Source organism: Salmo salar, unplaced genomic scaffold (assembly GCF_905237065.1).
Source record: "Salmo salar unplaced genomic scaffold, Ssal_v3.1, whole genome shotgun sequence".
Taxonomy (NCBI): domain Eukaryota; kingdom Metazoa; phylum Chordata; class Actinopteri; order Salmoniformes; family Salmonidae; genus Salmo; species Salmo salar.
This window is the reverse complement of record NW_025548934.1, coordinates 222,501-247,500: the sequence shown is the minus strand read 5'-3', so window position 1 is coordinate 247,500 and position 25,000 is coordinate 222,501. Positions and strand designations below refer to the sequence as shown.

Here is a 25,000-nt window from a genome sequence, read left to right as displayed (position 1 = left end):
GAACTTTTTGAGGATCTCAGGACCCATGCCAAATCTTTTTAGTTTCCTGAGGGGGAATAGGCTTTGTCGTGCCCTCTTCACGACTGTCTTGGTGTGTTTGGACCATTCTAGTTTGTTGGTGATGTGGACATCAAGGAACTTGAAGCTCTCAACCTGCTCCACTGCAGCCCCGTCGATGAGAATGGGGGCGTGCTCGGTCCTCCTTTTCCTGTAGTCCACAATCATCTCCTTAGTCTTGATGACGTTGAGGGAGAGGTTGTTGTCCTGGCACCACACTGCCAGGTCTCTGACCTTCTCCCTATAGGCTGTCTCATTGTTGTCGGTGATCAGGCCTACCACTGTTGTGTCGTCTGCAAACTTAATGATGGTGTTGGAGTCGTGCCTGGCCATGTGGTCATGAGTGAACAGGGAGTACAAGAGGGGACTGAGCACGCACCCCTGAGGGACCCCCGTGTTGAGGATCAGCGTGGCGGATGTGTTGCTACCTACCCTCACCACCTGGGGGGGCCCGTCAGGAAGTCCAGGATCCAGTTACAGATGGGAGGTGTTTAGTCCCAGGGTCCTTAGCTTAGTGATGAGCTTTGAGGGCACTATGGTGTTGAACACTGATCTGTAGTCAATGAATAACATTCTCACACAGGTGTTCCTTTTGTCCAGGAGGGAAAGGGCAGCGTGAAGTGCAATAGAGATTGCATCATCTGTGGATCTGTTGGGGCGGTGTGTGAATTGGAGTGGGTCCAGGGGTTCTGGCTTTGTTGAATATTTTCTTTCTTGTTGACCCGACCGTGGGACAGACTATGTTTGTTCCCACACTCAGGACTTTGATTCCTGATAAAAAGTATTTGTAACCTACATAGAGTCAAAGTAAGACCCAAGTGCAGACTGTGTGAAGTAACAATGTTTATTGTAACCACCAGGGAAGGCAAACGACAGGTTAAGGCAGGCCGGGGTCGATAATCCAGAGTAGAGGTCAAGGTACAGGACGGCAGGCAGCAGGTCAGGCCGGGGTCGATAATCCAGAGTAGAGGTCAAGGTACAGGACGGCAGGCAGACAGCAGGTCAGGCCGGGGTCGATAATCCAGAGTAGCAGGTCAGTGGAGAGTTACAGGCTTTAGTTCTAACCCTGCACTAGTCCTGGAGAGTTACGGGCTTTAGTTCTAACCCTGCACTAGTCCTGGAGAGTTACGGGCTTTAGTTCTAACCCTGCACTAGTCCTGGAGAGTTACGGGCTTTAGTTCTAACCCTGCACTAGTCCTGGAGAGTTACGGGCTTTAGTTCTAACCCTGCACTAGTCCTGGAGAGTTACGGGCTTTAGTTCTAACCCTGCACTAGTCCTGGAGAGTTACGGGCTTTAGTTCTAACCCTGCACTAGTCCTGGAGAGTTACGGGCTTTAGTTCTAACCCTGCACTAGTCCTGGAGAGTTACGGGCTTTAGTTCTAACCCTGCACTAGTCCTGGAGAGTTACGGGCTTTAGTTCTAACCCTGCACTAGTCCTGGAGAGTTACGGGCTTTAGTTCTAACCCTGCACTAGTCCTGGAGAGTTACGGGCTTTAGTTCTAACCCTGCACTAGTCCTGGAGAGTTACGGGCTTTAGTTCTAACCCTGCACTAGTCCTGGAGAGTTACGGGCTTTAGTTCTAACCCTGCACTAGTCCTGGAGAGTTACGGGCTTTAGTTCTAACCCTGCACTAGTCCTGGAGAGTTACGGGCTTTAGTTCTAACCCTGCACTAGTCCTGGAGAGTTACGGGCTTTAGTTCTAACCCTGCACTAGTCCTGGAGAGTTACGGGCTTTAGTTCTAACCCTGCACTAGTCCTGGAGAGTTACGGGCTTTAGTTCTAACCCTGCACTAGTCCTGGAGAGTTACGGGCTTTAGTTCTAACCCTGCACTAGTCCTGGAGAGTTACGGGCTTTAGTTCTAACCCTGCACTAGTCCTGGAGAGTTACGGGCTTTAGTTCTAACCCTGCACTAGTCCTGGAGAGTTACGGGCTTTAGTTCTAACCCTGCACTAGTCCTGGAGAGTTACGGGCTTTAGTTCTAACCCTGCACTAGTCCTGGAGAGTTACGGGCTTTAGTTCTAACCCTGCACTAGTCCTGGAGAGTTACGGGCTTTAGTTCTAACCCTGCACTAGTCCTGGAGAGTTACGGGCTTTAGTTCTAACCCTGCACTAGTCCTGGAGAGTTACGGGCTTTAGTTCTAACCCTGCACTAGTCCTGGAGAGTTACGGGCTTTAGTTCTAACCCTGCACTAGTCCTGGAGAGTTACGGGCTTTAGTTCTAACCCTGCACTAGTCCTGGAGAGTTACGGGCTTTAGTTCTAACCCTGCACTAGTCCTGGAGAGTTACGGGCTTTAGTTCTAACCCTGCACTAGTCCTGGAGAGTTACGGGCTTTAGTTCTAACCCTGCACTAGTCCTGGAGAGTTACGGGCTTTAGTTCTAACCCTGCACTAGTCCTGGAGAGTTACGGGCTTTAGTTCTAACCCTGCACTAGTCCTGAGAGTTACGGGCTTTAGTTCTAACCCTGCACTAGTCCTGGAGAGTTACGGGCTTTAGTTCTAACCCTGCACTAGTCCTGGAGAGTTACGGGCTTTAGTTCTAACCCTGCACTAGTCCTGGAGAGTTACGGGCTTTAGTTCTAACCCTGCACTAGTCCTGGAGAGTTACGGGCTTTAGTTCTAACCCTGCACTAGTCCTGGAGAGTTACGGGCTTTAGTTCTAACCCTGCACTAGTCCTGGAGAGTTACGGGCTTTAGTTCTAACCCTGCACTAGTCCTGGAGAGTTACGGGCTTTAGTTCTAACCCTGCACTAGTCCTGGAGAGTTACGGGCTTTAGTTCTAACCCTGCACTAGTCCTGGAGAGTTACGGGCTTTAGTTCTAACCCTGCACTAGTCCTGGAGAGTTACGGGCTTTAGTTCTAACCCTGCACTAGTCCTGGAGAGTTACGGGCTTTAGTTCTAACCCTGCACTAGTCCTGGAGAGTTACGGGCTTTAGTTCTAACCCTGCACTAGTCCTGGAGAGTTACGGGCTTTAGTTCTAACCCTGCACTAGTCCTGGAGAGTTACGGGCTTTAGTTCTAACCCTGCACTAGTCCTGGAGAGTTACGGGCTTTAGTTCTAACCCTGCACTAGTCCTGGAGAGTTACGGGCTTTAGTTCTAACCCTGCACTAGTCCTGGAGAGTTACGGGCTTTAGTTCTAACCCTGCACTAGTCCTGGAGAGTTACGGGCTTTAGTTCTAACCCTGCACTAGTCCTGGAGAGTTACGGGCTTTAGTTCTAACCCTGCACTAGTCCTGGAGAGTTACGGGCTTTAGTTCTAACCCTGCACTAGTCCTGGAGAGTTACGGGCTTTAGTTCTAACCCTGCACTAGTCCTGGAGAGTTACGGGCTTTAGTTCTAACCCTGCACTAGTCCTGGAGAGTTACGGGCTTTAGTTCTAACCCTGCACTAGTCCTGGAGAGTTACGGGCTTTAGTTCTAACCCTGCACTAGTCCTGGAGAGTTACGGGCTTTAGTTCTAACCCTGCACTAGTCCTGGAGAGTTACGGGCTTTAGTTCTAACCCTGCACTAGTCCTGGAGAGTTACGGGCTTTAGTTCTAACCCTGCACTAGTCCTGGAGAGTTACGGGCTTTAGTTCTAACCCTGCACTAGTCCTGGAGAGTTACGGGCTTTAGTTCTAACCCTGCACTAGTCCTGGAGAGTTACGGGCTTTAGTTCTAACCCTGCACTAGTCCTGGAGAGTTACGGGCTTTAGTTCTAACCCTGCACTAGTCCTGGAGAGTTACGGGCTTTAGTTCTAACCCTGCACTAGTCCTGGAGAGTTACGGGCTTTAGTTCTAACCCTGCACTAGTCCTGGAGAGTTACGGGCTTTAGTTCTAACCCTGCACTAGTCCTGGAGAGTTACGGGCTTTAGTTCTAACCCTGCACTAGTCCTGGAGAGTTACGGGCTTTAGTTCTAACCCTGCACTAGTCCTGGAGAGTTACGGGCTTTAGTTCTAACCCTGCACTAGTCCTGGAGAGTTACGGGCTTTAGTTCTAACCCTGCACTAGTCCTGGAGAGTTACGGGCTTTAGTTCTAACCCTGCACTAGTCCTGGAGAGTTACGGGCTTTAGTTCTAACCCTGCACTAGTCCTGGAGAGTTACGGGCTTTAGTTCTAACCCTGCACTAGTCCTGGAGAGTTACGGGCTTTAGTTCTAACCCTGCACTAGTCCTGGAGAGTTACGGGCTTTAGTTCTAACCCTGCACTAGTCCTGGAGAGTTACGGGCTTTAGTTCTAACCCTGCACTAGTCCTGGAGAGTTACGGGCTTTAGTTCTAACCCTGCACTAGTCCTGGAGAGTTACGGGCTTTAGTTCTAACCCTGCACTAGTCCTGGAGAGTTACGGGCTTTAGTTCTAACCCTGCACTAGTCCTGGAGAGTTACGGGCTTTAGTTCTAACCCTGCACTAGTCCTGGAGAGTTACGGGCTTTAGTTCTAACCCTGCACTAGTCCTGGAGAGTTACGGGCTTTAGTTCTAACCCTGCACTAGTCCTGGAGAGTTACGGGCTTTAGTTCTAACCCTGCACTAGTCCTGGAGAGTTACGGGCTTTAGTTCTAACCCTGCACTAGTCCTGGAGAGTTACGGGCTTTAGTTCTAACCCTGCACTAGTCCTGGAGAGTTACGGGCTTTAGTTCTAACCCTGCACTAGTCCTGGAGAGTTACGGGCTTTAGTTCTAACCCTGCACTAGTCCTGGAGAGTTACGGGCTTTAGTTCTAACCCTGCACTAGTCCTGGAGAGTTACGGGCTTTAGTTCTAACCCTGCACTAGTCCTGGAGAGTTACGGGCTTTAGTTCTAACCCTGCACTAGTCCTGGAGAGTTACGGGCTTTAGTTCTAACCCTGCACTAGTCCTGGAGAGTTACGGGCTTTAGTTCTAACCCTGCACTAGTCCTGGAGAGTTACGGGCTTTAGTTCTAACCCTGCACTAGTCCTGGAGAGTTACGGGCTTTAGTTCTAACCCTGCACTAGTCCTGGAGAGTTACGGGCTTTAGTTCTAACCCTGCACTAGTCCTGGAGAGTTACGGGCTTTAGTTCTAACCCTGCACTAGTCCTGGAGAGTTACGGGCTTTAGTTCTAACCCTGCACTAGTCCTGGAGAGTTACGGGCTTTAGTTCTAACCCTGCACTAGTCCTGGAGAGTTACGGGCTTTAGTTCTAACCCTGCACTAGTCCTGGAGAGTTACGGGCTTTAGTTCTAACCCTGCACTAGTCCTGGAGAGTTACGGGCTTTAGTTCTAACCCTGCACTAGTCCTGGAGAGTTACGGGCTTTAGTTCTAACCCTGCACTAGTCCTGGAGAGTTACGGGCTTTAGTTCTAACCCTGCACTAGTCCTGGAGAGTTACGGGCTTTAGTTCTAACCCTGCACTAGTCCTGGAGAGTTACGGGCTTTAGTTCTAACCCTGCACTAGTCCTGGAGAGTTACGGGCTTTAGTTCTAACCCTGCACTAGTCCTGGAGAGTTACGGGCTTTAGTTCTAACCCTGCACTAGTCCTGGAGAGTTACGGGCTTTAGTTCTAACCCTGCACTAGTCCTGGAGAGTTACGGGCTTTAGTTCTAACCCTGCACTAGTCCTGGAGAGTTACGGGCTTTAGTTCTAACCCTGCACTAGTCCTGGAGAGTTACGGGCTTTAGTTCTAACCCTGCACTAGTCCTGGAGAGTTACGGGCTTTAGTTCTAACCCTGCACTAGTCCTGGAGAGTTACGGGCTTTAGTTCTAACCCTGCACTAGTCCTGGAGAGTTACGGGCTTTAGTTCTAACCCTGCACTAGTCCTGGAGAGTTACGGGCTTTAGTTCTAACCCTGCACTAGTCCTGGAGAGTTACGGGCTTTAGTTCTAACCCTGCACTAGTCCTGGAGAGTTACGGGCTTTAGTTCTAACCCTGCACTAGTCCTGGAGAGTTACGGGCTTTAGTTCTAACCCTGCACTAGTCCTGGAGAGTTACGGGCTTTAGTTCTAACCCTGCACTAGTCCTGGAGAGTTACGGGCTTTAGTTCTAACCCTGCACTAGTCCTGGAGAGTTACGGGCTTTAGTTCTAACCCTGCACTAGTCCTGGAGAGTTACGGGCTTTAGTTCTAACCCTGCACTAGTCCTGGAGAGTTACGGGCTTTAGTTCTAACCCTGCACTAGTCCTGGAGAGTTACGGGCTTTAGTTCTAACCCTGCACTAGTCCTGGAGAGTTACGGGCTTTAGTTCTAACCCTGCACTAGTCCTGGAGAGTTACGGGCTTTAGTTCTAACCCTGCACTAGTCCTGGAGAGTTACGGGCTTTAGTTCTAACCCTGCACTAGTCCTGGAGAGTTACGGGCTTTAGTTCTAACCCTGCACTAGTCCTGGAGAGTTACGGGCTTTAGTTCTAACCCTGCACTAGTCCTGGAGAGTTACGGGCTTTAGTTCTAACCCTGCACTAGTCCTGGAGAGTTACGGGCTTTAGTTCTAACCCTGCACTAGTCCTGGAGAGTTACGGGCTTTAGTTCTAACCCTGCACTAGTCCTGGAGAGTTACGGGCTTTAGTTCTAACCCTGCACTAGTCCTGGAGAGTTACGGGCTTTAGTTCTAACCCTGCACTAGTCCTGGAGAGTTACGGGCTTTAGTTCTAACCCTGCACTAGTCCTGGAGAGTTACGGGCTTTAGTTCTAACCCTGCACTAGTCCTGGAGAGTTACGGGCTTTAGTTCTAACCCTGCACTAGTCCTGGAGAGTTACGGGCTTTAGTTCTAACCCTGCACTAGTCCTGGAGAGTTACGGGCTTTAGTTCTAACCCTGCACTAGTCCTGGAGAGTTACGGGCTTTAGTTCTAACCCTGCACTAGTCCTGGAGAGTTACGGGCTTTAGTTCTAACCCTGCACTAGTCCTGGAGAGTTACGGGCTTTAGTTCTAACCCTGCACTAGTCCTGGAGAGTTACGGGCTTTAGTTCTAACCCTGCACTAGTCCTGGAGAGTTACGGGCTTTAGTTCTAACCCTGCACTAGTCCTGGAGAGTTACGGGCTTTAGTTCTAACCCTGCACTAGTCCTGGAGAGTTACGGGCTTTAGTTCTAACCCTGCACTAGTCCTGGAGAGTTACGGGCTTTAGTTCTAACCCTGCACTAGTCCTGGAGAGTTACGGGCTTTAGTTCTAACCCTGCACTAGTCCTGGAGAGTTACGGGCTTTAGTTCTAACCCTGCACTAGTCCTGGAGAGTTACGGGCTTTAGTTCTAACCCTGCACTAGTCCTGGAGAGTTACGGGCTTTAGTTCTAACCCTGCACTAGTCCTGGAGAGTTACGGGCTTTAGTTCTAACCCTGCACTAGTCCTGGAGAGTTACGGGCTTTAGTTCTAACCCTGCACTAGTCCTGGAGAGTTACGGGCTTTAGTTCTAACCCTGCACTAGTCCTGGAGAGTTACGGGCTTTAGTTCTAACCCTGCACTAGTCCTGGAGAGTTACGGGCTTTAGTTCTAACCCTGCACTAGTCCTGGAGAGTTACGGGCTTTAGTTCTAACCCTGCACTAGTCCTGGAGAGTTACAGGCTTTAGTTCTAACCCTGCACTAGTCCTGGAGAGTTACAGGCTTTAGTTCTAACCCTGCACTAGTCCTGGAGAGTTACAGGCTTTAGTTCTAACCCTGCACTAGTCCTGGAGAGTTACAGGCTTTAGTTCTAACCCTGCACTAGTCCTGGAGAGTTACAGGCTTTAGTTCTAACCCTGCACTAGTCCTGGAGAGTTACAGGCTTTAGTTCTAACCCTGCACTAGTCCTGGAGAGTTACAGGCTTTAGTTCTAACCCTGCACTAGTCCTGGAGAGTTACAGGCTTTAGTTCTAACCCTGCACTAGTCCTGGAGAGTTACGGGCTTTAGTTCTAACCCTGCACTAGTCCTGGAGAGTTACGGGCTTTAGTTCTAACCCTGCACTAGTCCTGGAGAGTTACGGGCTTTAGTTCTAACCCTGCACTAGTCCTGGAGAGTTACGGGCTTTAGTTCTAACCCTGCGCTAGTCCTGGAGAGTTACAGGCTTTAGTTCTAACCCTGCACTAGTCCTGGAGAGTTACAGGCTTTAGTTCTAACCCTGCACTAGTCCTGGAGAGTTACAGGCTTTAGTTCTAACCCTGCACTAGTCCTGGAGAGTTACGGGCTTTAGTTCTAACCCTGCACTAGTCCTGGAGAGTTACGGGCTTTAGTTCTAACCCTGCGCTAGTCCTGGAGAGTTACAGGCTTTAGTTCTAACCCTGCACTAGTCCTAGGTACCTATAGGTTTTTGTGTGCTCTAGTGCAACAGTTCGAAAGCCTTGGCCAGGTCGATGAATACGGCAGCACAGTAATGTCTCTTATCGATGGCGGTTACGATGTCGTTTAGGACCTTGAGCGTGGCTGAGGTGCACCCATGACCAGCTCTGAAACCAGATTGCACATTCGAAATGGATTCGAAATGGTCGGTAATCTGTTTGTTGACTTGGCTTTCGAAGACCTTAGAAAGGCAGGGTAGGATAGATATAGGTCTGTGGCAGTTTGGGTCTAGAGTGTCTCCCCCTTTGAAGAGGGGGAATGACCGCGGCAGCTTTCAATCTTTGGGAATCTCAGACGATACGAAAGAGAGGTTGAACAGGCTAGTAATAGGGGTTGCAATAATTTCGGCAGATAATTTTATAAAGAGATGGTCCAGATTGTATAGCCCGGCTGATTTGGGGGGTCCAGGTTTTGCAGTTTTGTTAAGAACATCAGCTATCTGGATTTGGGTGAAGGAGAAATGGGGGAGGCTTTGGCGAGTTGCTGTGGGGGTGCAGGGCTGTTGACCGGGGTAGGGGTAGCCAGGTGGAAAACATGGCCAGCCGTAGAAAAATGCTTATTGAAATTCTCAATTATAGTGGATTTATCGGTGGTGACAGTGTTTCCTATCCTCAGTGCAGTGGGCAGCTGGGAGGAGGTGCTCTTATTCTCCATGGACTTTACAGTGTCCCAGAACTTTTTTGAGTTAGTGCTACAGGATGCAAATTTCTGTTTGAAAAAGCTAGCCTTAGCTTTTCTAACTGCCTGTGTATATTGGTTCCTAACTTCCCTGAAAAGTTGCATATCGCGGGGGCTATTCGATGCTAATGCAGAACGCCACAGGATATTTTTGTGCTGGTCAAGGGCAGACAAGTCTGGAGAGAACCAAGGGCTATATCTGTTCCTGGTTCAACATTTTTTTTGAAAGGGGCATGCTTATTTAAGATGGTGAGGAAGGCACTTTTAAAGAATGACAAGGCATCCTCTACTGATGGGATGAGGTCAATATCCTTCCAGGATACCCGGGCCAGGTCGTTTAGAAAGGCCTGCTCACTGAAGTGTTTTAGGGAGCGTTTGATAGTGATGAGGGGTGGTCGTTTGACCGCTGACCCGTTACGGATGCAGGCAATGAGGCAGTGATCGCTGAGATCTTGGTTGAAAACAGCAGAGGTATATTTGGAGGGCAAGTTGGTTAGGATGATATTTATGAGGGTGCCCGTGTTTACGGATTTGGGGATGTACCTGGTGGGTTCATTGATAATTTGTGAGAAATTGAGGGCATCTAGCTTAGATTGTAGGATGCCCGGGGTGTTAAGCATGTCCCAGTTTAGGTCACCTAGCATCACGAGCTCTGAAGATAGATGGGGTGCAATCAGTTCACATATGGTGTCCAGGGCACAGCTGGGAGCTGAGGGTGATCTATAGCAAGCGGCAACGGTGAGAGACTTGTTTCTGGAAAGGTGGATTTTTAAAAGAAGAAGTTCGAATTGTTTGGGCACAGACCTGGATAGTAAGACAGAACTCTGCAGGCTATCTCTGCAGTAGATTGCAACACCGCTCCCTTTGGCAGTTCTATCTTGTCGGAAAATGTTATAGTTAGGGATGGAAATTTCAGGGTTTTTGGTGGCCTTCCTAAGCCAGGATTCAGACACGGCTAGGACATCGGGGTTGGCAGAGTGTGCTAAAGCAGTGAATAAAACAAACGTAGGGAGGAGGCTTCTGATGTTAACATGCATGAAACCAAGGCTTTTTACGGTTACAGAAGTCAACAAATGATAGCGCATGGGGAATGGGAGTGGTGCTGGGGGCTGCAGGGCCTGGATTAACCTCTACATCACCAGAGGAGGAGTAGGATAAGGGTACGGCTAAAGGCTATAAGAACCTGGGGAATGGGAGTGGTGCTGGGGGCTGCAGGGCCTGGGTTAACCTCTACATCACCAGAGGAACAGAGGAGGAGTAGGATGAGGGTACGGCTAAAGGCTATAAGAACCTGGGGAATGGGAGTGGTGCAGGGGGCTGCAGTGCCTGGATTCACCTCTACATCACCAGAGGAACAGAGGAGGAGTAGGATGAGGGTACGGCTAAAGGCTAAAATAACTGGTCGTCTAGGACGTCCGGAACAGAGAGTAAAAGGAACAGATTTCTGGGCGCGGTAGAATAGATTCAAGGCATAATGTACAGACAAAGGTATGGTAGGATGTGGATACAGTGAGGGTTAACCTGTACATAGAGTGATGATGAAAGAGACATTGTCTCTAGAAATATCATTTAATTAAAGCAGGTGATGTCACTGCACGTGTTGTAGTGTGGAACTAAAGTGTTAAATAAGGCATATTGAAGCAGGGCTAGAGGCTCTACAGGGAAATAAGGCAATAAATACTAACCAAAACAGCAAATGGACAAGACATACTGACGTCAGCGAGAGGCATGAGTAGCCGAGTGATCATAGGAGTCCAGCGAGTGGCTTCAGGCAGCTTGCGGGCCGGGGCTAGCAAGCTAACAGAAGGGCCTTGGAGGGACGTCGCGACGGAAGAAAGTCTGTTGTGGCCCCCCCTCGTTCTTTTACGTCGGCAGACGGATCTTCCCCGGTTTTGGGAACCGAGGACTTGACCCCGATAATGACATTGGATATGCGTAAACTGCAACATTTCTGGAAGATTCTCTGCATTATCTTTCACAGCAGAGCCGTTAAAGAGAACAATGTAGTGAGCGAATGTCAAATTGGCTTTTTTTTACCAAATTACAGCACGACAGATCACTCATTCACCCCAACTGACAAACAAACAAAAAAACAAAGGCAAAGGCTTTTCATGCTTTGGTGATTTCATAACCTTTTGACTCAATTTGGCATGAGTGTCTAGAATCTAAAGTCAAATGTCTACTGTTCGCTGATGATCTGGTGCTTCTGTCCCCAAACCAAGGAGGGCCTACAGCAGCACCTAGATCTGTCCCCAACCAAGGAGGGCCTACAGCAGCACCTAGATCTGTCCCCAACCAAGGAGGGCCCACAGCAGCACCTAGATCTGTCCCCAAACCAAGGAGGGCCTACAGCAGCACCTAGATCTGTCCCCAAACCAAGGAGGGCCTACAGCAGTACCTAGATCTGTCCCCAACCAAGGAGGGCCTACAGCAGCACCTAGATCTGTCCCCAACCAAGGAGGGCCTACAGCAACACCTAGATCTGTCCCCAACCAAGGAGGGCCTACAGCAGCACCTAGATCTGTCCCCAAACCAAGGAGGGCCTACAGCAGCACCTAGATCTGTCCCCAAACCAAGGAGGGCCTACAGCAGCACCTAGATCTGTCCCCAACCAAGGAGGGCCTACAGCAACACCTAGATCTGTCCCCAACCAAGGAGGGCCTACAGCAGCACCTAGATCTGTCCCCAACCAAGGAGGGCCCACAGCAGCACCTAGATCTGTCCCCAACCAAGGAGGGCCTACAGCAACACCTAGATCTTCTGCACATATTCTCTCAGACCTGGGCCGTGACAGACCTGGGCCCTGACAGACCTGGGCCGTGACGGTAAATCTCAGCAAGACAAAAATAATGGTCCAGTTGCCAGGACCACAAATACAAATTCCATCTAGACACCGTTGCTCTAGAGAACACAAAAACGTATAGGTACCTCGGCCTAAACATCAGCGCCACAGGTAACTTCCACAAAGCTGTGATCGATCTGAGAGACAAGGCAATAAGGGCCTTCTACGCCATCAAAAGGAACATAAAATTTGACATCCCAATTAGGATCTGGCTAAAAACACTTGAATCAGTTATAGAACCCATTGCCCTTTGTGGTTGTGAGGTCTGGGGTCCGCTCACCAACCAGGAATTCACAAAATGGGACCAACACCACATTGAGACTCTGCATGGAGAATTCTGCAAAAATATCCTCAGTGTACAACGTAAAACACCAAATAATGCAGAGCAGAATTAGACCGATACCTGCTAATGATCAACATCCAGAAAAGAGACATTCAATTCTACAACCATCTAAAAGGAAGCGATTCCCAAACCTTCCATAACAAAGCCATCACCTACAGAGAGATGAACCTGGAGAAGAGTCCCCCTAAGCAAGCTGGTCCTGGGGCTCTGTTCACAAACACAAACAGACCCCACAGAGCCCCAGGACAGCAACACAAACAGACCCCACAGAGCCCCAGGACAGCAACACAAACAGACCCCACAGAGCCCCGGGACAGCAACACAAACAGACCCCACAGAGCCCCAGGACAGCAACACAAACAGACCCCACAGAGCCCCAGGACGCAACACAAACAGACCCAAGAGCCCCAGGACAGCAACACAAACAGACCCCACAGAGCCCCAGGACAGCAACACAAACAGACCCCACAGAGCCCCGGGACAGCAACACAAACAGACCCCACAGAGCCCCAGGACAGCAACACAAACAGACCCCACAGAGCCCCGGGACACAAACAGACCCCACAGAGCCCCAGGACAGCAATAGCAACACAATTAGGCCCAACCAAATCATGAGAAAACTCATTGGAAAGAATTAAAAAAACTGGAATGCTATTTGGCCCTAAATAGAGAGTTCACAGTGGCAAAAAACCCAACATTAAGGAAATGGAGAGAGAGCCTTGCTATTGAGAAAGGCTACCGAATACCTGACCACTGCGGTAGAAAACCTGACCCAACATTAAGGAGAGGGAGAGAGAGAGCCTTGCTATTGAGAAAGGCCGCCGTAGGCAGACCTGGCTCCCAAGAGAAGACAGGCTATGTGCAACACTGCCCACAAAATGACGTGGAAACTGAGCTGCCACTTCCTAACCTCCTGCCCAAATGTATGACCATATTAGAGACACATATTTCCCTCAATTTACACAGATACACAAAGAATTAGAAAACAAACCCGATTTTGATAAACTCCCATATCTACTGGGTGAAATACCACAGAGTTTAATCACAGCAGCAAGATGTGTGACCTGTTGCCGCAAGAAAAGGTCAACCAGTGAAGAACAAAACACCATTATAAATACAACCCATATTTATGTTGATTTATTTTCCCTTCTTTGGTACTTGTAACTATTTGCACATCGTTACAACACTGCACATAGACATGATATATATAGTCTGTACATTTTTTTTTGTATTTTTTATTTCACTTTTGTTTATTATCTATTTCACTTGCTTTGGCGATGTAAACACGGGTTTCCTCGGCCAATAAATCCCCTTTACATTGAACTGAGTCTTGACATCTGCAGTAGAAGGAGGAACTGGGAAATGACTTTCTGAGTCATACACTCCAAATTAAGAGAAGAGGAAACGTCTGTGGGTGACCGTGTGTGTGTGTGTGTGTGTGTGTGTGTACTGTGTGTGTGTGTGTGTGTGTAGTGTGTGTGTGTGTGTGTGTGTGTGTGTGTGGGAGGTGACAGTTCGTAGTTTAAATCTCCTCCTCAGTGTGTGTGTGTGTGTGTGTGTGTGTGTGGTGTGTGTGTGTGTGTGTGTGTGTGTGTGTGTGTGTGCGTGTGCAGACACAACTGTTCTTTCCGTCTCCTTTCCTTCCTGACACACACACACACACACACACACACACACACACACACACACACACACACACACACACACACACACACACACACACACACACACACACACACACACAGACATTTGCATAGAGCTGTTATCTGGTGTGTGTGTGTTAGATAGGGCTGATTTGCCTGGCTGAAGACACAAAGCAGGATTATAAAGCCACTAGGGTTAGAGTTATGGGTAGAGCAGGGCCCACCAGACACAGTATGGAGAGAGAGATAGAGAGAGAGGTAGAGAGAGGGAAAGGTAGAGAGAGAGAGAGAGGTAGAGAGAGGGGGGAGGTAGAGAGAGGGAGAGGTAGAGAGAGAGAGGTAGAGAGAGGGGGAGGTAGAGAGAGAGAGGTAGAGAGAGGTAGAGAGAGAGATAGAGAGAGAGGTAGAGAGAGGGAGAGAGAGAGAGAGAGGTAGAGAGGTAGAGAGAGGGGGAGGTAGAGAGAGAGGTAGAGAGAGGTAGAGAGAGCGAGGTAGAGAGAGAGAGAGAGAGAGTTAGGGGTAGAGCAGGGCCCACCAGACACAGTATGGAGAGAGAGATAGAGAGAGAGAGAGGGAGAGGTAGAGAGAGGTAGAGAGAGAGGTAGAGAGAGAGAGGTAGAGGTAGAGAGAAAGGTAGAGAGAGAGAGAGAGAGAGAGAGAGGTAGAGAGAGAGAGAGAGAGAGAGAGAGAGAGAGAGAGAGAGAGGTAGAGAGAGTTAGGGGTAGAGCAGGGCCCACCAGACACAGTATAGAGAGAGAGAGAGGTAGAGAGAGAGAGGTAGAGAGAGAGGTAGGTAGAGAGAGAGGTAGAGAGAGAGAGAGGGAGGTAGAGAGAGGTAGAGAGAGGGAGGTAGAGAGGTAGAGAGAGAGGTAGAGAGAGAGGTAGAGAGGTAGAGAGGGAGGTAGAGAGGTAGAGAGGTAGAGAGAGAGGTAGAGAGGTAGAGAGGTAGAGAGAGAGGTAGGGGTAGAGCAGGGCCCACCAGACACAGTATGGAGAGTGGGAGGTAGAGAGAGAGGTAGAGAGAGAGGTAGGTAGAGAGAGAGGTAGAGAGAGGTAGAGAGAGAGAGGTAGAGAGAGAGGTAGGTAGAGAGAGAGGTAGAGAGAGAGAGGTAGAGAGAGAGGTAGGTAGAGAGAGAGGTAGAGAGAGAGAGAGATAGAGAGAGGTAGAGAGAGAGAGGTAGAGAGAGTTAGGGGTAAAGAGAGAGGTAGAGAGAGAGGGAGGTAGAGAGAGAGAGAGAGAGAGAGAGTAGAGAGAGGTAGAGAGAGGTAGAGAGAGAGAGGTAGAGAGAGGGAGGTAGAGAGAGGGAGGTAGAGAGAGAGAGGTAGAGAGAGGTAGAGAGAGAGAGAGAGAGGTAGAGAGAGAGAGAGAGAGAGAGAGAGAGAGAGAGAGAGAGAGAGAGAGAGAGAGAGAGAGAGAGAGAGAGAGAGAGAGATGAGGACGAGAGACAGAGGGAGAGAGAGATGAGGAAGAGAGACAGACAGAGAGACAGACAGAGGGAGAGACAGACAGAGGGAGAGAGACAGACAGAGAGACAGACAGAAGGAGAGATGAGGAAGAGAGACAGACAGAGAGACAGACAGGGAGAGACAGACAGAGGGAGAGATGAGGAAGAGAGACAGACAGAGAGACAGACAGAGGGAGAGATGAGGGAGAGAGACAGACAGAGAGACAGACAGAAGGAGAGATGAGGAAGAGAGACAGACAGAGAGACAGACAGAGGGAGAGATGAGGGAGAGAGACAGACAGAGAGACAGACAGAGGGAGAGATGAGGTAGAGAGACAGACAGAGAGACAGACAGAGGGAGAGATGAGGTAGAGAGACAGACAGAGAGACAGACAGAAGGAGAGATGAGGAAGAGAGACAGACAGAGAGACAGACAGAAGGAGAGATGAGGAAGAGAGACAGACAGAGAGAGAGATGAGGAAGAGAGACAGACAGAGAGACAGACAGACAGAGAGAGAGATGAGGAAGAGAGACAGACAGAGAGAGAGATGAGGAAGAGAGACAGACAGAGAGACAGACAGGGAGAGATGAGGAAGAGAGACAGACAGAGAGACAGACAGGGAGAGACAGACAGGGAGACAGACAGAGAGACAGACAGGGAGAGACATGAGGAAGAGAGACAGACAGAGAGACAGACAGAAGGAGAGATGAGGAAGAGAGATAGACAGAGAGACAGACAGAAGGAGAGATGAGGAAGAGAGACAGACAGAGAGACAGACAGAAGGAGAGATGAGGAAGAGAGACAGACAGAGAGACAGACAGGGAGAGATGAGGAAGAGAGACAGACAGAGAGACAGACAGACAGAGAGAGAGATGAGGAAGAGAGACAGACAGAGAGAGAGATGAGGAAGAGAGACAGACAGAGAGACAGACAGGGAGAGATGAGGAAGAGAGACAGACAGAGAGACAGACAGGGAGAGACATGAGGAAGAGAGACAGACAGAGAGACAGACAGAAGGAGAGATGAGGAAGAGAGACAGACAGAGAGACAGACAGAGGGAGAGATGAGGAAGAGAGACAGACAGAGAGACAGACAGAAGGAGAGATGAGGAAGAGAGACAGACAGAGAGAGAGATGAGGAAGAGAGACAGACAGAGAGACAGACAGAAGGAGAGATGAGGAAGAGAGACAGACAGGGAGAGACATGAGGAAGAGAGACAGACAGGGAGAGATGAGGAAGACAGACAGACAGACAGAGAGACAGACAGGGAGAGACATGAGGAAGAGAGATAGACAGAGAGACAGACAGAGGGAGAGATGAGGTAGAGAGACAGACAGAGAGACAGACAGGGAGAGACATGAGGAAGAGAGACAGACAGAAGGAGAGACAGACAGAAGGAGAGATGAGGAAGAGAGACAGACAGGGAGACAGACAGAGGGAGAGATGAGGTAGAGAGACAGACAGAGAGACAGACAGAGGGAGAGATGAGGAAGAGAGACAGACAGAGAGACAGACAGAAGGAGAGATGAGGAAGAGAGACAGACAGAGAGACAGACAGGGAGAGATGAGGAAGAGAGACAGACAGGGAGAGAACAGGTCATCCAGCCTTTCAGTTCCTCCACCCTCACATGCTATGACATCTTCTGGTTTCAATGATGTTTCTAGAGACAATATCTCTCTCATCGTCACTCAATGCCCAGGTTCACCTCCACTGTATTCACATCCTGCCATACCTTTGTCTGTACATTATACCTCAAAGCTATTTTATCGCCCCCAGAAACCTGTTCCTTTTACTATCTATTCCCAAAGACTGGAAAGCAGCAGTGGTCATCCCCCTCTCTTGACCCAAACTGCTACAGACCTATATCCATCCTACCCTGCCTTTCTAAGGTCTTCGAAAGCCAAGTCAACAAACAGATTACCGACCATTTCGAATCCCACCGCACCTTCTCCGCTATGCAATCTGGTTTCAGAGCTGGTCATGGGTGCACCTCAGCCACGCTCAAGGTCCTAAACGATATCGTAACCGCCATCGATAAGAAACAATACTGTGCAGCTGTATTCATCGACCTGGACAAGGCTTTCGACTCTGTCAATCACCACATTGTCATCGGCAGACTCAACAGCCTTGGTTTCTCAAATGACTGCCTCGCCTGGTTCACCAACTACTTCTCTGATAGAGTTCAGTGTGTCAAATCGGAGGGCCTGTTGTCCGGACCTCTGGCAGTCTCTATGGGGGTGCCACAGGGTTCAATTCTTGGGCCGACTCTCTTCTCTGTATACATCAATGATGTCGCTCTTGCTGCTGGTGATTCTCTGATCCACCTCTACGCAGACGACACCATTCTGTATACTTCTGGCCCTTCTTTGGACACTGTATTAACTAACGTCCAGACGAGCTTCAATGCCATACAACTCTCCTTCCGTGGCCTCCAACTGCTCTTAAATACAAGTAAAACTAAATGCATGCTCTTCAACCGATCGCTGCCCGCACCTGCCCGTCCGTCCTGCATCACTACTCTGGACGGTTCTGACTTAGAATATGTGGACAACTACAAATACCTAGGTGTCTGGTAAGACTGTAAACTCTCCTTCCAGACTCACATTAAGCATCTCCTATGCAAAATTAAATCTAGAATTGGCTTCCTATTTCGCAAAACAAAGCGTCCTTCACTCATGCTGCCAAACATACCCTCGTAAAACTGACCATCCTACCGATCCTCGACTTCGGCGATGTCATCTATAAAATAGCCTCCAACACTCTACTCAGCAAATTGGATGCAGTCTATCACAGTGCCATCCGTTTTGTCACCAAAGCCCCATATACTACCCACCACTGTGACCTGTACGCTCTCGTTGGCTGGCCCTCGCTTCATACTCGTCGCCAAACCCACTGGCTCCAGGTCATCTACAAGACCCTGCTAGGTAAAGTCCCCCCCTTATCTCAGCTCACTGGTCACCATAGCAGCATCCACCTGTAGCACGCGCTCCAGCAGGTATATCTCTCTGGTCACCCCTAAAGCCAATTCCTCCTTTGGCCGTCTCTCCTTCCAGTTCTCTGCTGCCAATGACTGGAACGAACTACAAAAATCTCTGAAACTGGAAACACTCATCTCCCTCACTAGCTTTAAGCACCAGCTGTCAGAGCAGCTCCCAGATCACTGCACCTGTACATAGCCCATCTATAATTTAGCCCAAACAACTACCTCTTCCCCTACTGTATTTATTTATTTATTTTTGCTCCTTTGCACCCCATTGAACACTGAACAAAAAGAACGACGAAAACGGTCCTGTCAGGCACACAGCTAAACAAGAAACAACTACCCACAAAACCCATAGAAAAAACACCCCTACTAAATAGGACCTTCAATTAGAGGCAACGAGGAACAGCTGCCTCCAATCGAAGGTCAAAAACAATAAACTAAACATAGAAATAGAAAAACTAGAAAATAGAACATAGAAATACAAAACATAGAACACTACCCAAAAACCCCCGACAACACAAAACAAACACCCCCTCTGCCACGTCCTGACCAAACAACAATAACAAATAACCCCTTATACTGGTCAGGACGTGACAGTACCCCCTCCTAAAGGTGCAGACCCCGGATACACCTAAACATAAAAAACACAAAAATAAACCCCAAACTAAAGGGAGGGAAGGGAGGGTGGCCACCGTCACCGACGGTTCTTGTGCTACACCCTTCCCCTCCCCAATCCTCCTACTACGGAGGTGGCTCAGGCTTAGTCCCCAACCTAACCTGTCCACCCCCGCTGAAGGCCTCTGGGCTAAGGCGCGTCGCTGGAGACCTCGGACTGGCGGGCGACTCTCTCGGTTCCGGACTGTAGGCCGACTCTCTCGGTTCCGGACTGTAGGCCGACTCTCTCGGTTCCGGACTGTAGGCCGACTCTCTCGGTTCCGGACTGTAGGCCGACTCTCTCGGTTCCGGACTGTAGGACATCGCCGGAAGCTCTGGACGGGGAACTGTCGTCGGAAGCTCTGGACGGGGACTGCTCACTGAAAGCCTGACGCGTGGGGCTGGCTTTGGAGACGCCAGGCTATTTATACGCACCACAAGGCTAGTGCGAGGAACAGGAGCAGGATGTACTGGACTGGGCTGACGCACTGAAAGCCTGGTGCGTGGTGCTGGCTTTGGAGACGCCAGACTAGGGACACACACCTTGAGGCTAGTACGAGGAGCAGGAACTGGATACACCGGGCCAGTACGAGGAGCAGGAACTGGATACACCGGGCCAGTACGAGGAGCAGGAACTGGATACACCGGGCCAGTACGAGGAGCAGGAACTGGATACACCGGGCCAGTACGAGGAGCAGGAACTGGATACACCGGGCCAGTACGAGGAGCAGGAACTGGATACACCGGGCCAGTACGAGGAGCAGGAACTGGATACACCGGGCCAGTACGAGGAGCAGGAACTGGATACACCGGGCCAGTACGAGGAGCAGGAACTGGATACACCGGGTCAGTACGAGGAGCAGGAACTGGATACACCGGGCCAGTACGAGGAGCAGGAACTGGATACACCGGGCCAGTACGAGGAGCAGGAACTGGATACACCGGGCCAGTACGAGGAGCAGGAACTGGATACACCGGGCCAGTACGAGGAGCAGGAACTGGATACACCGGGCCAGTACGAGGAGCAGGAACTGGATACACCGGGCCAGTACGAGGAGCAGGAACTGGATACACCGGGCCAGTACGAGGAGCAGGAACTGGATACACCGGGCCAGTACGAGGAGCAGGAACTGGATACACCGGGCCAGTACGAGGAGCAGGAACTGGATACACCGGGCCAGTGTGAGGAGCAGGAACTGGATACACCGGGCCAGTACGAGGAGCAGGAACTGGATACACCGGGCCAGTACGAGGAGCAGGAACTGGATACACCGGGCCAGTACGAGGAGCAGGAACTGGATACACCGGGCCAGTACGAGGAGCAGGAACTGGATACACCGGGCCAGTACGAGGAGCAGGAACTGGATACACCGGGCCAGTGTGAGGAGCAGGAACTGGATACACCGGGCCAGTACGAGGAGCAGGAACTGGATACACCGGGCCAGTACGAGGAGCAGGAACTGGATACACCGGGCCAGTACGAGGAGCAGGAACTGGATACACCGGGCCAGTACGAGGAGCAGGAACTGGATACACCGGGCCAGTACGAGGAGCAGGAACTGGATACACCGGGCCAGTACGAGGAGCAGGAACTGGATACACCGGGCCAGTACGAGGAGCAGGAACTGGATACACCGGGCCAGTGTGAGGAGCAGGAACTGGATACACCGGGCCAGTACGAGGAGCAGGAACTGGATACACCGGGCCAGTACGAGGAGCAGGAACTGGATACACCGGGCCAGTACGAGGAGCAGGAACTGGATACACCGGGCCAGTGTGAGGAGCAGGAACTGGATACACCGGGCCAGTACGAGGAGCAGGAACTGGATACACCGGGCCAGTACGAGGAGCAGGAACTGGATACACCGGGCCAGTACGAGGAGCAGGAACTGGATACACCGGGCCAGTACGAGGAGCAGGAACTGGATACACCGGGCCAGTACGAGGAGCAGGAACTGGATACACCGGGCCAGTACGAGGAGCAGGAACTGGATACACCGGGCCAGTACGAGGAGCAGGAACTGGATACACCGGGCCAGTACGAGGAGCAGGAACTGGATACACCGGGCCAGTACGAGGAGCAGGAACTGGATACACCGGGCCAGTACGAGGAGCAGGAACTGGATACACCGGGCCAGTACGAGGAGCAGGAACTGGATACACCGGGCCAGTACGAGGAGCAGGAACTGGATACACCGGGCCAGTACGAGGAGCAGGAACTGGATACACCGGGCCAGTACGAGGAGCAGGAACTGGATACACCGGGCCAGTACGAGGAGCAGGAACTGGATACACCGGGCCAGTACGAGGAGCAGGAACTGGATACACCGGGCCAGTACGAGGAGCAGGAACTGGATACACCGGGCCAGTACGAGGAGCAGGAACTGGATACACCGGGCCAGTACGAGGAGCAGGAACTGGATACACCGGGCCAGTACGAGGAGCAGGAACTGGATACACCGGGCCAGTACGAGGAGCAGGAACTGGATACACCGGGCCAGTACGAGGAGCAGGAACTGGATACACCGGGCCAGTACGAGGAGCAGGAACTGGATACACCGGGCCAGTACGAGGAGCAGGAACTGGATACACCGGGCCAGTACGAGGAGCAGGAACTGGATACACCGGGCCAGTACGAGGAGCAGGAACTGGATACACCGGGCCAGTACGAGGAGCAGGAACTGGATACACCGGGCCAGTACGAGGAGCAGGAACTGGATACACCGGGCCAGTACGAGGAGCAGGAACTGGATACACCGGGCCAGTGCGAGGAGCAGGAACTGGATACACCGGGCCAGTACGAGGAGCAGGAACTGGATACACCGGGCCAGTGCGAGGAGCAGGAACTGGATACACCGGGCCAGTACGAGGAGCAGGAACTGGATACACCGGGCCAGTACGAGGAGCAGGAACTGGATACACCGGGCCAGTACGAGGAGCAGGAACTGGATACACCGGGCCAGTACGAGGAGCAGGAACTGGATACACCGGGCCAGTACGAGGAGCAGGAACTGGATACACCGGGCCAGTACGAGGAGCAGGAACTGGATACACCGGGCCAGTACGAGGAGCAGGAACTGGATACACCGGGCCAGTACGAGGAGCAGGAACTGGATACACCGGGCCAGTACGAGGAGCAGGAACTGGATACACCGGGCCAGTACGAGGAGCAGGAACTGGATACACCGGGCCAGTACGAGGAGCAGGAACTGGATACACCGGGCCAGTACGAGGAGCAGGAACTGGATACACCGGGCCAGTACGAGGAGCAGGAACTGGATACACCGGGCCAGTACGAGGAGCAGGAACTGGATACACCGGGCCAGTACGAGGAGCAGGAACTGGATACACCGGGCCAGTACGAGGAGCAGGAACTGGATACACCGGGCCAGTACGAGGAGCAGGAACTGGATACACCGGGCCAGTACGAGGAGCAGGAACTGGATACACCGGGCCAGTACGAGGAGCAGGAACTGGATACACCGGGCCAGTACGAGGAGCAGGAACTGGATACACCGGGCCAGTACGAGGAGCAGGAACTGGATACACCGGGCCAGTGCGAGGAGCAGGAACTGGTTACACCGGGCCAGTACGAGGAGCAGGAACTGGATACGCCGGGCCAGTACGAGGAGCAGGAACTGGATACACCGGGCCAGTGCGAGGAGCAGGAACTGGATACACCGGGCCAGTGCGAGGAGCAGGAACTGGTTACACCGGGCCAGTACGAGGAGCAGGAACTGGATACACCGGGCCAGTACGAGGAGCAGGAACTGGATACACCGGGCCAGTACGAGGAGCAGGAACTGGATACACCGGGCCAGTACGAGGAGCAGGAACTGGATACACCGGGCCAGTACGAGGAGCAGGAACTGGATACGCCGGGCCAGTACGAGGAGCAGGAACTGGGTACACCGGGCCAGTACGAGGAGCAGGAACTGGATACACCGGGCCAGTACGAGGAGCAGGAACTGGATACACCGGGCCAGTGTGAGGAGCAGGAACTGGATACGCCGGGCCAGTACGAGGAGCAGGAACTGGATACACCGGGCCAGTACGAGGAGCAGGAACTGGATACGCCGGGCCAGTACGAGGAGCAGGAACTGGGTACACCGGGCCAGTACGAGGAGCAGGAACTGGATACACCGGGCCAGTACGAGGAGCAGGAACCTGGATACACCGGGCCAGTACGAGGAGCAGGAACTGGATACACCGGGCCAGTACGAGGAGCAGGAACTGGATACACCGGGCCAGTGTGAGGAGCAGGAACTGGATACACCGGGCCAGTACGAGGAGCAGGAACTGGATACACCGGGCCAGTACGAGGAGCAGGAACTGGATACACCGGGCCAGTACGAGGAGCAGGAACTGGATACACCGGGCCAGTACGAGGAGCAGGAACTGGATACACCGGGCCAGTACGAGGAGCAGGAACTGGATACACCGGGCCAGTACGAGGAGCAGGAACTGGATACACCGGGCCAGTACGAGGAGCAGGAACTGGATACACCGGGCCAGTACGAGGAGCAGGAACTGGATACACCGGGCCAGTACGAGGAGCAGGAACTGGATACACCGGGCCAGTACGAGGAGCAGGAACTGGATACACCGGGCCAGTACGAGGAGCAGGAACTGGATACACCGGGCCAGTACGAGGAGCAGGAACTGGATACACCGGGCCAGTACGAGGAGCAGGAACTGGATACACCGGGCCAGTACGAGGAGCAGGAACTGGATACACCGGGCCATGAACCCGCACTGGAGGTCTGGAGCGCACAGCCTGCACCACCCGTCCTGGCTGGGTGGTATCAGTAGCCCTGCACGGGCGGAGTGCTGGTACAGGGCGAACAGGGCTGTGCAGAGGCCTGATGGCTGCCGTGCGTAGAGCAGGCGTAGGGTAGCCTGAGCCTAGGAGGTGCACCGGTGGCCAGATGCGCTGTGCAGGCATCCTCCTACCAGGCTGCACGCCCACTCTAGCACGGCACTTGCGAGGGGCTGGGATCGCTCGCACCGGACTGTGCGTGTGCATGGGCGAGATTGTGCGCACCTCCGCATAGACCGGCGTTCTCATGATCCGCTGCATCATGTTGTGGGGGTGCTTTGCTGCAGGAGGGACTGATGCACTTCACAAAATAGATGGCATCATGAGGAGGAACATTATGTGGATGTATTGAAGCAACATCTCAAGACATCGGTCAGGAAGTTAAATCTTGGTCACAAATGGGTCTTCCCAATGGACAATGACCCCAAGCATTCTTCCAAAGTTTTGGCAAAATGGCTTAAGGACAACAAAGTCAAGGTATTGGAGTGGCCATCACAAAGCCCTGACCTCAATCCTATAGAAAATTTGTGGGCAGAACTGAAAAAGCGTGTGCGAGCAAAGTAGGCCTACAAACCTGACTCAGTTACACCAGCTCTGTCAGGAGGAATGGCCCAAAATTCACCCAACTTATTGTGGGAAGCTTGTGGAAGGCTACCCAAAACGTTTGACCCAAGTTAAACAATTTAAAGGCAATGCTACCAAATACTAATTGAGTGTATGTAAATTTCTGATCCACTGGGAATGTGATGAAAGAAATAAAAGCTGAAATAAATCATTCTCTCTACTATTATTCTGACATTTCACATTCTTAAAATAAAGTGGTGATCCTAACTGACCTACGACAGGGAATTATTACTAGGATTAAATGTCAGGAATTGTGAAAAAAAGTGAGTTTAAATGTATTTGGCGAAGGTGTAAGTAAACCTCTGACTTTAACTGTATATATGCTGAGATCATGTGACAGATCATGTGACACTTTGACTGCAGCACAGGTGGACTTTATTGAACTAATTATGTGTCTTCTGAAGGTAATTGGCTGCCCCAGATATTATTTAGGGGTGAATACATACAAACACCACTGTTCAGTTGTGTTGTTTTTGGTGAATTTTTTTAAACAAGTTATTTTTTTCCATTTCACATCACTAATTTGGACTATTTTGTGTTTGTCCGTTTAAATTACAGGTTGAAATGCAACAAAACAGAAAAAAAACATGCCAAGGGGTGTGAATACTTTAGCAAGGCGCTGTATATAGAGAGAGATGGATATAGTAAACCTAAATCACTCTCTGTC

The 25,000-nt window shown here is 51.2% G+C and overlaps 1 protein-coding gene across 1 annotated transcript in view; it reads left to right on the top strand.

The window, feature by feature from the left end:
* LOC106593637 (caspase recruitment domain-containing protein 11-like) overlaps positions 1–25,000 on the top strand; it is a 128,130-nt gene that overhangs the window by 3,944 nt on the left and 99,186 nt on the right.